The 12,163-nt window shown below is 51.5% G+C and overlaps 2 protein-coding genes across 2 annotated transcripts in view; one reads left to right on the forward strand and one right to left on the reverse strand.

Moving 5' to 3' along the window:
* Cpx (synaptic transmission protein complexin) overlaps positions 1–12,163 on the reverse strand; it is a 181,074-nt gene that overhangs the window by 161,789 nt on the left and 7,122 nt on the right. The gene's annotated exons all lie outside the window — the stretch shown is intronic.
* LOC143428512 (homeodomain-only protein) overlaps positions 1–12,163 on the forward strand; it is a 123,659-nt gene that overhangs the window by 848 nt on the left and 110,648 nt on the right. The window lies entirely within an intron of this gene.

The following is a 12,163-nucleotide window of genomic DNA, read 5'->3' on the forward strand; positions in this document are numbered from 1 at the left end:
TCGCCCTCGAGCGTTCTAAGCGAAATCGGGGCCGTCGGAGAGGGCGTTTCGACTTACGCGAGAGTTGCTGAAATCATCGTCCACTGGCGAGCGGATCGAGCTATCGATCGGCTGCTCTGTTACCACTGCACAAATGCTTCTACAAGCCGAACCGGAAATTAATTTCGACGATGGACTCGCTGGCGGAACGCTAACGAACGATTTCTTGTTTACAAAAGACAATCTCCGCAACGAGGGGTGCTCTCGACGTTGTAAAAATTAATTAGAATCCGTTCGTTTGTAAAACGAGGAGCACGACACCTGAGAAGGGAACTAGAGACGCGTCGAGACGCCTCGTAACGAGGTTCCTCACCGGGAGGGATGTCCCTTTCGCGTCGCGTTGGAAAAATGTCCGTCGATTTAGTGAATTATCGTCGGATCGATCGTTTTGACGAACGATTCTCGGTCGAAGGTTCGCATTAAAGACTCAATAAAGACGAGATAAAGGGTCGTAATATCGGGCTGTCGATCAACCGCGTCGTAACTTATGACCGCTCGTAGTTTTGCTCGATCGCGTGAAATTTATCAGACGACGCGAACGAAAGAGCGAGAACTCGTGCTCGTGAACGGCGCGAATTTTCCCGCTGCGAGCGTAAAAATTAACCAGAACGGGGAATTGAAAAATTAAGCACAGGCTGGACGTAGTTTCTCCTGTAAATTCGCAAATAAAAGCGCGCTGTTGATTAAATTTTAATCGCGCTTACGGTAGAGCGAGGCAAATCTATCGAATAACACTTTGCGGCGGGGAATCTTTCGTTAGCGCGGGAAAATTAGAAGAGAAACACTTTAATCCACCCGCGCGACCATCCCCCGGCTACGCTCGCCAAAGAGAGAAAATAATATCGTATCAACCGTCAGCGTATCAAGCGGAAATAGATCCAAAACACGTTTCGTGTACACGATTTATGCGCGCACTGGTAATAACTCGATCGAGTCTCCGATTTTTTTCTCGCCACGCAGCAAATTGAACAGATCGGACGTATCGGAAAAATCTGCAAAAATAGTTGCCACTTTCGCACGGTCGGCACGATCGTTACGATTAGCCATCTCGCGAATTACATTATCGATCTCTCCTCGTATCCCCGTAGGAACGGGACGGGAAAAAAACGGAATAGATAAATAAAACGGCACGACGTCGGCGAGTTCATCCGTGGGAACTTAATCGGCTCCTCTTCATGTTAATCGAACAGTTATTATGGGTCTCCGGTGGCACGTTTAAATAGAATCGAAGCTAAGAAAGTATCGCGCGACGGGAAAAGGGGGTGGGCTTTAATGGCGTCCATTACGAGGAGAGCCTCTAACGAGATCGAACGGTAGGTGGATCGCGTAAAAATGTCGCGTCTCGCGTCGCATCGTCGGCTGCTGTTAATTGCGTAACAACCGGCAGAGACTTCGTTACAGCGGCGTAATCGGATCACGTTAATTGAATCCCTTTCTGGCGAACGATTACGCCCGGCGTGCGCGCGGATCTTGCGGGATTTGTGAATTATGAAATTCCACTCGACCAGCTGAAGGCGGCGTATTCCCACAGCGATCGTAACGATAACGAGGCAAATGATCGGGGAAATTTATATCGGCGGAGATCAAATATTTCGTTTGGGGGCTGGTAAATTGATAGCAAAATTGTATCCTCGAACGATTCGTCGATAACCGGGCCGGGGCTCGAGAGCACCCTCGATTCTCCGAATCTACGTCGCTGAAACGCTCCAGTTCCGATGCCAGATTTAATAAATATAATAACAACGATAACGATAACCCTGTTACCGACTGTTCCAAGTAAATCTAAAGAAATCCCATCGTTTCGAAAGAAAGCAATTTCTGTAGCCTCTGACCTTTTAACCATCATCTTTCCACTCGAAACTTCCTCCCTCTTCTACCATTCAGAATTAAAGTTTCGATATTTCGAAAGTCCAAAGAGAAGTCGAAGTACAATATCGAGGGAAGAGGAACACGCGGGAAAAAAGGTGATCGTTCCACGCGGGTCATGCAGAGGCGCGTGCCTCCGTGCGAAGAGCGCGTGGGGGTTGAAAAACGACGCGATGGACTCCGTCAGCTTCCGGCTCCGAGCTGCTCCGCGATTCAGGCTAATCCGATTCGTTTCACCTTTCAGGAGTTCCACCCGATACCGCGGCTAATCCCATTAAGAAGTTGGTCACGTTGGCGTTAGCGCAAGAGCTCGGGGAAGAGCCTGGCCGCGTATTTACAGGGGGATGAGAGCTGGTCCAGGGACGGGTCAGCTTCTCCCCAAGTAATTAATCCCAATTTCGTAGCCGCGGGACACGCCGTTCCGACTGTTGGCTCGCTGCGCGACATATTTACAAGCGTCGACGTTATTACGAAGCCGGCTTTAACGTTGAACGCCCCCGCCTGAAAAAGATGCCCGCCGCGCGGCAGGGCCGCATACATTAGCGCCCCCGCGCGAAATCGTAGCTCGCCGTTCCAACCCTTTTTGCCGGTGGAATGCAAATTGCGGACTGGATGCGAGACCCCGAACCTGGTGCACGGGTCGCGTAAAAACGCGGCCATCGGCTCTAACCGCCGCCCCGCGACAAAAACCGACCGCTGAACTACCCCCGTAGTTGGAGATCCCTCGCGATCGTCGATCGTTGTGTTTCCGCTCGCTTCGCTTACGATTTTTTCTTCTCCATCCCTCTTTTTCGTCAGGCTACAGCCTCCTGTTCTGTAATTCGCAGCGGAAAACTTAGATCGAGCTTTACCAGCGTTCGATTAATCGCTTTTGTCAACTTTCTCGAGCGTTCTCAATTCTTCTTTTTTTTTTTTGGTAGACTTTGTACGTCGTATAATTTATGCTTCGCAGACGTAGCATAAAATATACTCGATTAATCGCTGCTGGCAGCTTCCTCGATTCTTCCGCGCCTTTTTTTCTCTCTCGACGAAGTTAGAGCGTCCAGTGATTCATGTCGCGCAGGGGGTAGCTGAGAATTTATTCGATCAATCGCTGTTGGCAAGTTTTTCGATCCTCGCGGATCTATCGGGCTGCTATAGGGGAGAAGTGGAAACATTTGTAATACACGCGCGTACGAACGCTCGACGAGAATAAGGGTGCCGTTTATGCAAGGGTAGAAAGGGCCACGGCGTCGAGCGATGTCTTCAGCCTTCTGCTATCTGTTACATAAATTCAGAGATCGCTGGAACGGCCGTACGTATTCCGCGCGGGGGATTCACCGTTTCGTATTGTTCGCACGTTTTGAGGAACAGTATATTCGTTGGTTCACGAGCACGTAACGCTTTACTGTCTTATTTATGCTTCGATGCCTGCGTAGGGAGTTTTAATTCCTCCCTGTCTTGCCAGCTGCGCCCACGTTCTCCAAGAAACCGTCGAACGACAATAAGAAACCACCCCCAAAACGAATCGTTCTACATCTCCAAATTTTTTCTGACAATCTCGAGTTCGTTATTCGAACAGCTTGCAACGAGATCGAACCAACGAAGAAAACGCACGGTTCAACAGCCGCTGGCACGGTTGTCGCACCTTTTCCAAGTCCCTCGCACCCTCGTCGAGTGGCGAAACCGACGCTGGTAGCCGTAGCATCGGGGATGGTAAAACAATAACGATATTGTTCGCGTCGAATCCCTGGCGGGCCCGCCAGCGTGCAATCTGCGTCGCAGCCCCGGCATTGTCCCGTTAATTAAACGGATAAGCCGCGTCGCGGCTGCGAGAGGACGTCGACGTCGACGCCGGCGAACCTGACGCGGGCCGAGACGCTCGCGGACGGGCACAAAGCGGCGGAAACGTTCGACGGGGGTTGACGGACGCGCCTGCAGATAACGAAGTTGCCGCGACTCGAGTGTCAACGACGCGGAGACGTCCGACGACGACTTGGACGATACGGGGGTTGAACGCGTTGGGCCAGTGGAGCACCGCGAAAGAAGGATAATGGCCGCGACGAACAAAAGGGCTCGAGCGCGAATGAAACGAACGACGGACGATTTTTAGAAATAATCAGGTAGGAAGATTCGAGAGTCTCGACGTTCGAGTCCCGGTGTTTCAATGCGAAGACGAAGGAAAGTGAAGATTGAAAAGGGAACTGTCGAAACGCGCACCACGACGGTTTCGTTCAGAGGCGACTCGCGAGTGCGCGGGGATTATTGAACGGGAAATATCAAACGAAAATGTGTCGGGATAGTTTGATCGTAAAAAAAAGAAGAAAAAACTGTTCCAACCGCTCTATTTCCATCGGGAATACGTCGTCGCGTTCAAGCATTCGATTTCGCTATCAAAATGGTCGAAGGGGAGGGTGGGAAAATAAAAAAGCGACGTCAGGGAAATTCGATGAAACGGAAACACCGAGCGCGATCGGTGGTGTTTGGATCGCTGGTGGAAACGAGACCACGGTGGTGTCGAAATTCCGAAACGCGAAACTCGGAATCCGCGGTCCTCGCGCGACGACTGTCGACGATTCCCGTCGGTTTGCCCGGCGGAATTCTTTCCGCGAGATAGCCGACGAGGCGTCAACGGGCCGGTTGAACGCTCGAGCATCCCCTTCGTCGTTAATTAAAAGTTTCCGCGCCAGGCCAGAAACGGGACGCGTAAAAGCCTGAAACGTCCGCCTCGCGGAATGGCTGACGCCCGGCGAAGACGAAGAAGCGGCGGTAATGGAATTAACGGAAGAAAAGATAAAAGCTTATAAAATAATGAGAGGATTGTTAAAAGGCGGGGACGAGTGGCGGTGGACAGACGACAGGGGGTGGAGTGACGGGCCAGGCGAACAGGGAGAATCCCTAATTCCGTCGAGCTTTTAATAAATCAGCACGCGCTTCTTGCATACGCGATGCGAGCGTCGGGAATTTTTGTCGGTCGGCTGGCTCCCGTTTAAAGGCTAAATTACCACGAGCCACGTGAGATATCGCGTGGTGAGAGAAGATATTAAATTTCATACGCACAAAGGACTATCGTGCGGAGGCCAAGTAAAACTATTTAATTAAACGCGCCTTTCAACGGTCGCAATTTTATTATCCACCTACTCGCTGCGAGTGCGCGCGTTTACGAGGTCCACCGTAAAACAAAAAGAGAAAAATAATAAAAATGGACCTGCTATACCGGCGATAGAACGTGGCCGCGCGTTTAATGTATTATTAACATACGTAAGGAAAGTTTATAAAATTTCTTCACACTCGTCGAGTGTACCATCGTTTACGCTGAATTTCGTTATCTCTGGTTGATAGAAGCGAAACATTGGTTCGAGAATAAGTGCCTCGGGCTGTTTATACTTTCGGTTGGAAAGTGACATTGTGACGTAAATGGGGATTAAGATAAAATTCTTCTACGACCGTAGTCCTGAATACGACGCGTCTAGCGTTAGTACAGTGTCGACGATCGTAGCGAGCATACGTATCACGAAATTCTACGCCATTCGTTTTAAAGTTTTAACGCGAGTTTCATTTTCAATTGATCAGAAGCTTATCTAGTCGCGATTAAATTGGTGGTAGAGCAAGTGTAAACAGTGATGACGATAGTGACTTAGTATCGAGTGTGAGAAATAGAAGAATCAGTGTAATAGACAGTGAATCCGGAAGTAGCAGCGATGTCCCACAAGATTCCAGCAGTTCAGAATGCCTTGGTAAGTGCTTTGTAAAATGTCACGCGACTACAGAAACTCGAACTCCGATAGTTATGTTTTTCAAAATGTAAACACAGATATTATATTAAAATATAATACTTTCGTATGTTTATTTTTATGTAGATTCATTTACGCGCGGAATCGTCTCGAGTTGCAGTGCCACCCGATCGAAAAAGTCGTCGAGCGCGAAGGGTTAACCTATTGTTGCGCTGCACTACTGCAGCGATGAAGCAAGTAGTACGAGTCGAAGGTCGGTCGGACGCGAAGATGGTGGCTGCTTATTTCTCTCGTCTTCGCTGGTTCCTCGCCTCGCAGGGTTCTCTCGCAGCGTGTATGAAGCGGAATAGCGAACGAGAAAAGTAAAGAAGCGGTGGATGGCCTCGAGGGAGGACCGCCGACACCGCGAAACCTCCGATCAATTTTTCACTTACTCGAAACTCAGCCCGCCGCAATTTTCCGATCCTCCGTCCAGCCACGACGGAAAAATCCGTCCCTCTCGTATTTATCTATCGTCCGACTGGAAGTTTTATTACCGAGAAACGGGTATTAAAACTGCACACGACGGGCGACGTCGAATCTGCCGGTTTCGAGTGCCGAGTCGCGCACGAAGAGTCGCGACGCCGCTTCAATTTCCGCGACAAAAGGCACCGTCTAAGTGGAAACGGCCATTTAAGTCAGCCGCTATCTCCTCGCAGCGACTTCCGCCCCGAAATAACTCGATTGCCCGCGACTGTCCCGTGGCGAACGGGAAATCAAAAAAGGTGTCTATCCACCCGCGGGTACCAGCGTCAGCGGGCAGAACCGGAAGCCTGCGAGAGCGCGCGCGTGCTCGCCCGCACGCCCCGTAGAAATTAATTTATAAGCGAAATGGTCGTGGTAATTGAACATCAAAATGTCCATTAAAATCCTTTGTGCATTCGTAACGCAATTTTCCATGCTTTTACGAGACGCTTCGCACCTTTCGAGGTAGGCCATCGCGTCACCGCCCTCCGTCGCCCACGCTCTCCCAACCCCCCTTTTTCCGCCAGTCGAACACCGTCGAGGATTATTAGCCGTCCATGGCGCGCGCGGAAACGCCTCGCTAATAGACACTAAACGCATTTAAGTAATAGTTACGTGATATCCTTCGCCGGCACGGATCCTGGATGGAAGAGAGAATCTTCATTAAACGCAGCAAGATTCCATTAAAACATGATAGCGCCGTCTAAAGGATACTCATTTATCGCTGCGAGGCTAATAACTAATAACCAGCAAGATGGCGCACGCGAACGGGATTCGTACCAGCGTCCCACGCGCTAATGGAAAATTTATCACCGGGAGGCGCGCGATAAATCGTTACCCGCGGATAATTATTCATTCGACGTCAGATACGATTCGCCGTATTAATTGTTCCGCGTCTGGAGCGACGCGACCGCGATCGTTCATCCACCGCGTTTCTATCCGATTGTCTGTATATCGCGATCAGAAGAACGGTATCCGGTGCGAGCGAGCGATTCCCGCGGACGATCTTTCATCTCGCGCGTATCGTTGAGCGTCTCGTAATTGGAAAGCGTTTTTCCCGCGCGAGAAGCATTCCCAGTGATTCGACGCCGCGGGCGTGCCGCGTGGAAGGGTTTGCGAATCGTTGTCGGTCGAATTCGACGGTGGTAAATCGGTGCGTGGTACGTACAGGCGGGCGAAAATGAAACCCCGTTGAGAATACCGCGTGCCTCGTCCCCGTCCTCTGCTCTCGTTTCAGTTTGAATAAATTTCAGCCACGCGTCGCGGCGATGACCGACCCCTCGCGATGGAAACGCTGGCTGGGAGAGAAAAAAAACGGGACGACCGGTCCGCGAAAAAAGATTGAACGATAACAAAAGACCGGTCGAGATTTTCTTGGCGGGCGCTAAATATGTATTTTTAAGACCGCCTCTACTCTCGTTCGACACGTTCCACGTAGCAGGAATAACATTTGCCAAGTGAAACGCGAACGGAGAGGCAGTCGCGACGCGTCGCGCTTTCCATGCCCGATTGAAACCGTTCCGCGTAGCGGAAAATTGGTAGACAAAGATCGAGAAGAACGGTACGCGACACGTGCGATCGAGAAAATTTCCATTCCCTTTGATTCCGGCCCCGTCGCCTAGAAAAGCTCTCGTTTCGTTCCATAAATCGCAAGGCGCGCTCGCGCCACCGGAGTTCAGGGCGTCGCGTCGTTTCCGGCGTAGCGAGCTACCACCCGCTGGGACGCCGCGTGATCGATCACGACTGTACGTGATCCGCTTTGAGGCCAGACGTACGCCGCGAGGAGGAGGACAACCCGGATAATTGCCGGCGTTAAGTCGAACGAAATCGAGACGAATGCGACGGAGGAACGTCGCGTGGTCGATCAATTAAATCTCGACGGGCTGAGCGCGATCCCCTCTTCTTGCGGCGGAACGCACGCGGGATTCCCATCGCGTAAGCTCGAGACACCGTGGATACGGGCGACCGATCCGCGATGAAAAATCGATCCCACCAGTCCGCGAACGGATAGGACGATTACATCGGGGGCTCTCCTATCGAATATCATGATCTTGCGGAACGCTGATTGATTAGAAGATTACCGGCAAAAACCACGGCCGAGCGTAATAAATCACGAGCCGAATGAAATCGATCGGCACTGCGGTTCCGGCTTTTTCCTTAACCCGGTGCAAAAAGGGAACTCGAGCCGCGGCGAAACGAAAATAACAGTGCACGGAAGTGGGAAAGTAAGTCGTGGCGGAAGATGTTTACGAGCGTCGCAGCACGGAATGAGCAATTCCGTGGCAATCTGCGAGGTATCGACGAAAAATGGGCTGCATCGCTCGGTAACGATATTCAATGGCTGATGAGCTCATCAGGGGCGAGGTTTATTAGCTGGGAATAAGAACAATATAGTCTCCCCGGCCATTTTCGTTCGGAACCACCCCCCAGAACACCCCAGGGAGAGCCTTGGAGAGCCTTAATCGAAGGATAAGAGAACGAAACCAGTGAGCTCGCCGTGGCCACTTGACGCGAAATAATTGGCCCACTTTCTCATTTTTTTTCCCCTCCCTATCTCCCTCTCTCCTGTCTTCGTTTCTGTACCTTTCTAATAACAGGGAACGATAGCAGCGGCTTTCATTCGAAAACGATAAAACCCCCAACGGGAACGGACGATATTTCCACCAAGAGTAATTTGCCTTTTGAGATAAGAACTCGATGAGAGAGAGGCAGAAAGCGAGAGAGATTTACAGCGAACTCTCGGTCCGCGCCACTCTCCGGATTCCGCGCGTAATTAAAAATATTTCGCGACCAGAGACCCTCCGCGGTGGTTGTCTCGTTTTTAAAAAGCTCGCGTTTCAAATGAAACAGCCTGGCCTTTAAACACGCGCCCCGGAAACCGGAACTCAAAGACGCGCGGACACCCTCGACTGAAATTCCAAACATCCTGACCCAGCTAAATCATCGACGAAGAGGAACGGGAAGCAACGAAATCGAAAATCCCTCGAACGCTGGTTACCATTTTTCAATCCCGCCAGCCTCGGCGTCTCGCCGCTACCCCACGAGACGTTCTCCAGCTGCGCGCATTCCGGATTCCATCGTCCCCTTCCGGCGGCAGCCGGATAGAGACGTCCAGTGGAGCGGAGTGAACCGCGTACCAGCTATACGGCGAGCCATCGAGTAAGATATCGCGTCGTTCGATGCCGTATTCCGATACGAGGAGGCGACACGTTACGGCGAGCTGCTCGCCGAGACAACGGTGGAAAGGGGTGCAACGACGGCGTAGAGACCGCAGCCAGACGTGAAAACACGAGCGTGCGCGGCCGAGTCGAAGGCCAAGAGGGTCGAGGGGCATTTCGGGGCGGCCAGACGGAGCGAGGGGATGTGACGGAGCGTCGTACAAAAGGCTGGAGGGAAACGGAGGCCAGAGATACCTATACCTGGGTCTGGATAGAAAGAGAGAGAGAGGCAAAGAGAGAGAGAGAGAGTGAGAGGTGGGTCGACGAAAGTGGAGCAGAAGGGAGAACGGCACGATCGAGAGGGATACACGGGCCGCGGGGGTGGAGGGAAAGAAGTAAAGGTAAAGGGTGAGAGAACGAGTGTTTCAGAGGTGGAGCGGCGAGCTTTACGCCCGAGAGGCCACGCAAAGGCTCGGCCGCAAGTTCGGGTACATTATGCAACGACAACCCAGCAGTCCACGGTAGGGTGCATTTTGCGCCGGGGTAAGGCGCCCCCCGCGCGCACACCCGGTGCCTCGCCTGAGTCCTGACGCCCAGATTTACCAGCCTTTCCACGCTCGTGAGATACTGTTACCGTATCTCGGCCGACGGTACAATTTAATCCTACCAGGGCCGTGTTTCTTGCGAGCCACGACCATACGTAGCCGCGCTGCTCCGCGAGCGCGCGTGATTTTTCAATTTCAAGTCGCCCGTCTCGCTGCGATTTCCGTTTCGACGCTCGTCGCGGGTTGAAAAATTATAACAGACGCGGCAAGTGCCACGGGAGAGAAGGAAGGAAGGAGAGTGGAGGGTTGAGGGTGAATTCGGTGGTTGCTGGAAGCGAAATTGATAAGGACTCCATCAGGCGCCGCGCAGATGCGCCGTTCGAGAAGACAATCCATCCTCCTACATACGCCAGCCTATCTATATGCACCAGTGGCATGCATCTTAAGTATGCGCAACTAGGAACACGGCAGATTAATCCATCTGGTAATTTGCTGTCTCGCGAATGAGTCTCGGCTCCGAAACTCGAGTCGTCGCGTGCACATGCTACATCTGCATAGAGACACCTGCGTACACTTCGCGTGCCAAGCTACAAGTTGATTCGCGTTTCGACAGGTTGCGTTTACCATCTCCGAGCGAACCGTATTGCCACGTCTCCGCGTCTCTCCGCTTCGAGCACGTACACAGGATATTTCTCTCTTTTTGCTTCGTTTTTATTACGAGACTGACCGTTCGCAGGGGGTTGCGCACGGATTCATCGCGAGATGAACGTCCCGCGCTGAACCTGGACGCATCGGTAGGCTTTCGTGTGAGAAAAATAACGGCCAGCTGGAATATGTATGGTCGAATGGATCCAGCAAGAACGCCGGGGAAACGGCGAAACGACGCGGGTGGTTTCGTGAAAAATAACGCCATTCGCAACCTTAAAGACGTCTCTCGCGGTTCCTCGTAACTGCACGAGAGTCGCTGCGTCGTGACTCGTTCCAGTCCTTGCGACGAGGGTGGTTTCTCTTGCGCGATAAATCGGTCAAGCGACTCGCGCACTGCCATTGTAAATCACTCGAGCGGAGAGATCCTTCAGACCTCGCGCAGCCGAGCAAAAGTATTTCGAAACAATAAGCCAGGATAATCGAATGAAACGAAACGGTATCAATACGCTAATGCATGTAAATGCCTCGCGCGATATATTGTATTAAAGTTCTCGATGGTAGTGCAATTTCGTTACCCTCATTATGCGGCTATAATGGATATAGAAAGGACGCGAAATTTAATTACGTTTAACACGGAACGCCGCTGTAAAATTTCTGTTCCCGATTTAGCCGGAAATTTTAGAGCACCAAGGGTTACTGCCACAGAGAGAGAGGGAGAGAGAGAGAGAGAGAGAAAGAAAGAGAGGGGGGAAGGAGGAAAAATATAGGTGGAGACTTATTGCAAAGTTTCCAGCCGCAGAAATTGAAGAAGTCAAACGGCCGTCGAGTGTGGCTTAAAAAAATGTGCTTTTTCCACCCTACCACGCCAGCTCCGGGGGATGGAACGTAAATTACCGTGTAATAGGATTTTGAATCACCACCGATGGTAATCCTTTAGTTTATAATGTAGGTCAGGTACCGAAGATTTAGCGCGACGTTGATGACAACTCGTTCCACGTCAACTGACAGCTTTTCCGAGCCTGTTACCACCGATAAATTATAATTACGCTCTGGTTCAACTCCCCGCGGCTCTCGGAGTGCATTTATTAAACCGCACGATCGTTAATCGAACGCGCGGCGTTCCGAATCCGCGTCACCCGATTTTTTAACGTCACAATGCGTAACTTCCGCGCGTTGCATTTCGACGTGGTTTTTTTTGTTTCGAGATCGCAGCGAAACAAATTAAAACCGATACGATACATTATCAATTATAATGGACGCACGGTTTGATAACTGGCCGCGGACCGTGCGCGCGATCTGGGTCAACCGAAATATTTTGCTAGCCGTTGCCGTTATTGAAACACCGCCGTGGTAGATCATAATTCGTACGAATACGCTGTTCCCTGAATGCACCGCCGCTGTACAACCCCCCTCGAACCCCCTTCGGAACCCGTTGCCGCGATATTTCCACCGCGGCTATTGTCTCAACGTCTCCGTCGCAAGTATTTCGTTCGCCGTTCCCCCGATCGACCCAGATCGCGTTCACCGAATTACCGATGTAGGTCGGCCGAATTATATCCGCTCGTTTAAGTGGTTATTTCTGTCGAAAGTGCGCCTCCCCTCTTAACCAGAGCAGAGGCAGCATCATCCCCCGTCGCGGTCGCCGAAATCGGACCAGCGACCCGGCTAAGTTTGTCGAGCTCGAGGATCG

The sequence above is a fragment of the Xylocopa sonorina genome, chromosome 10 (assembly GCF_050948175.1).
Source record: "Xylocopa sonorina isolate GNS202 chromosome 10, iyXylSono1_principal, whole genome shotgun sequence".
NCBI lineage: Eukaryota > Metazoa > Arthropoda > Insecta > Hymenoptera > Apidae > Xylocopa > Xylocopa sonorina.